This window comes from Aplysia californica, unplaced genomic scaffold, assembly GCF_000002075.1.
Source record: "Aplysia californica isolate F4 #8 unplaced genomic scaffold, AplCal3.0 scaffold00099, whole genome shotgun sequence".
In the NCBI taxonomy this organism is placed as follows: domain Eukaryota; kingdom Metazoa; phylum Mollusca; class Gastropoda; order Aplysiida; family Aplysiidae; genus Aplysia; species Aplysia californica.
Genome location: NW_004797369.1, coordinates 360,841 through 363,681, shown reverse-complemented (window position 1 = coordinate 363,681; position 2,841 = coordinate 360,841). Strand labels below are relative to the sequence as shown.

Here is a 2,841-nt window from a genome sequence, read left to right as displayed (position 1 = left end):
CACAACTTAAACACACGCACAAAGTCACAATCTGTCTCCAGCCATCTCAAAAGAAAGTTTGTTAACTTTACTAAAGATTTACCACTTCCTCTTTCTCGGCTTTTTTCCCCCCTTTGCAGGGATATTTGTGGCTGAGTTGTCACTTTTCTCGCTTTGTCACTTCATAATCTTGTAAATGTCTGGATTTCGTCAATGTCGAGAATTTGTCACTGCCCGTCTAGATTTTGGCGCTTTTATCATTTTGCAGCGTTTCTGATTTACATAGTTCAACACCGCTTTACACTTTCCTGAGTTTGTCACTTGCCTATCTTTGTCATTGTTTAGACTTTGCCACAGTCCTGTTTTTGCCACTGTTCTAAAATAGTCACTAATCTGTAATAAATGTCATTTTCCTGTTCATATCTTCGACACTATTACTCCACGAATACATGCAGAACATGAACTCCTGATAAAAAAATCCGCTCAGAATGAATGCAACAGACGTTCACAAGGTTCCAGGTTAGTCGTCGGTTACTCACTACAAAGGTAAGGAAAGGCAAAATTAATTCATCACATGTTGAAATTCCTCTTGATAAGCAAATTAATTAATACCTGACAATCCGCGTCGTGTCTATCTTGAGGGCGAAGGAGAAAAGGGGGCGGGGAGTGCATTCGGGGAAGAAAAGAATGCAATTGTATGTGTTTTACGTCCCCGTCGACATTATTTAGATCATTTATTCATTAAGGCCTCTCGTCCACTGCGGTTTTTCATCACTTACAGGCCAGGCTCAATTGAAAAATGAGCTTGTTTTAGTCAGTCACTGACTTCTTTGGCCTAGCCTAACTAGATCTACGCGATTTTCCAGCTTGCACACTTTTTCGTCAGCCGTAGGCCTACAGGTGACTAAGAAAGCCTCGATTCGACTCATTTTGGAAGAAAATTTGCATCTGGATTTATAGTACATTTTTGCTTCTTTATTGCACTTTACATTATCAATAAAGTTGTATCTTATTATAATATGTTTTGCAATGGATCTAGATCTAGATATTTAGTATATTTGTGCTGAAAAACAGAACAAAAAAAAATGGAATTAAAGCACTTGACCCAGATTCTAGATTACTTCGTTCTCGAGAAAGCTTTGGCCTTGCGCCGTGTGTAGATCTAGAATCTAGACTCTAGAATCTAGATCTAGTTTACTCAACACACCAACGTAGTTCTCACCATTAGATCTAGATTATAGATCTAGATCTAGATCTAGTAGGCCTACACACGACCCCTTATCTCAACATATTCTACAATCTTGTGTTAATTTCGAGACTAGATCTAGATCTAGATCTAGACCTAGATCTCTAGATCTAGACTCTAGACCTAGGCTACAGGTACAATAATAGGCACTCCTGTAGGCCTACAATTGCGGTCCCATTTGTTTACATGATGGCCATTGTGGGAGTGAATCTAGATCTAGATTCTAGATAACCAAGATAACCTATCTCTAGATATAGATAGGCTATAGATATCTAGATTCTCAATCTAGATCTAGATCTAGATTATAGATCTAGATATATTAGATCTACATTTATATATCTATATTCTAGATCTATCAGTGGTTCAGTTACAACTAGGCTAGATCTAGATCTAGATCTAGATCTAGATCTAGTCTAGAATCGAACTGTCAACAAGGAACTGAAACTAAAACATGTAAATTGACATTGTCACACACGTCTGCTAGGCAATAGATACAGACCTAGATTTAGCGTAATAGGCCTAGTGATAATCCTCGTTGTGCGCCTGTGTGCTGTCTGTGACACACATAACACACTGGGCTAAAAATAGCCTTGCCGTCACGCAGTCGCTCGCATGACCTTGGCCAGAGACCATTGACCTTGGCCATGGTCTGACGCGGTGGACGAGGATCGTTTTGAGTCGTCTCTAGGCCTACACCACGCAAAAACTTCGGGGCGAGGACCGAGAGGCCACCGTATATTATGTTTCGGCATGTTGGTGACATATTAAAAATTTTGCTAGGCGCCGATCTTTCCGAGGGTAGAACACACGGCTTACTGAAATTATCAGTCAGACCTCCTCAGCGTGACCGAAAGCTAGATCTAGCCTAGTCTGAAAATGTGGAGGCGCAGGCGAGACAGAACTAGGTCACAACGTGGGAGTCACATTAAACAGCCGATTGTCATCTCATTCCTATAAATAGCATTATACTAAGTATTCAATATTCCCTGCAGATATAAAGAAATATCCTTCCTTTAATACCAATTAGCTTTCAATGTGCACTTTACATTTTTTCACATTTGAAAATGTTCTTCATTTTAATTACAATTGTTTTTGGGTTTTTTACTTGAAAAACATTTCTGAAATTTAATAGGTCAGGGGAGGTGAGAAGAATAGCGACAGAGGTAAACAAAGTTTTCAAAATGTCAGACGTCTTGCCTTGTGATGTGAAACGTGTGACATGAGGATAAGCCTAGTATTTCTTTTGGATTATCAATTTCAGTGCTTTCTAATGGAATACATTGTATAGGCTTGTTGAAATTGGGCAGAAAATGTTGTGTTACTGGGTGCAGGTCAAATTATGACTCTACTGACAAGGTTACCGGTTTTAGATATCTAGATCTAGATCTAGATTAGATCTAGAGTCACGACCCCCTTCGTGGGACACCTCCCTCAATGGGACACTGACTGAATCGAGTCGGTTTGATCGTGTCTCGTTAAAATTTCGCGGCTTTCAGCAGCCTGGTTTTGGTTTAGATCCAATCTAGACATATTTTTCTTGGATCTGCAAGAGTGGCAGCCTTCTCGTGACTTTACTTTTCTTGTGAGACCTTTTTTTTCTTCTCAGTCGAGTAGGC

The 2,841-nt window shown here is 39.7% G+C and overlaps 1 long non-coding RNA gene across 1 annotated transcript in view; it reads right to left on the bottom strand.

The window, feature by feature from the left end:
- Positions 1 to 300: 300 nt before the first annotated feature.
- Positions 301 to 2,841, bottom strand: part of LOC118477441 — a 12,971-nt gene continuing 10,430 nt past the window's right edge. Inside the window, exon 2 of the long non-coding RNA XR_004858383.1 lies at positions 301 to 517. This is a non-coding gene — a long non-coding RNA (uncharacterized LOC118477441). The remainder of the gene's footprint in view (positions 518 to 2,841) is intronic.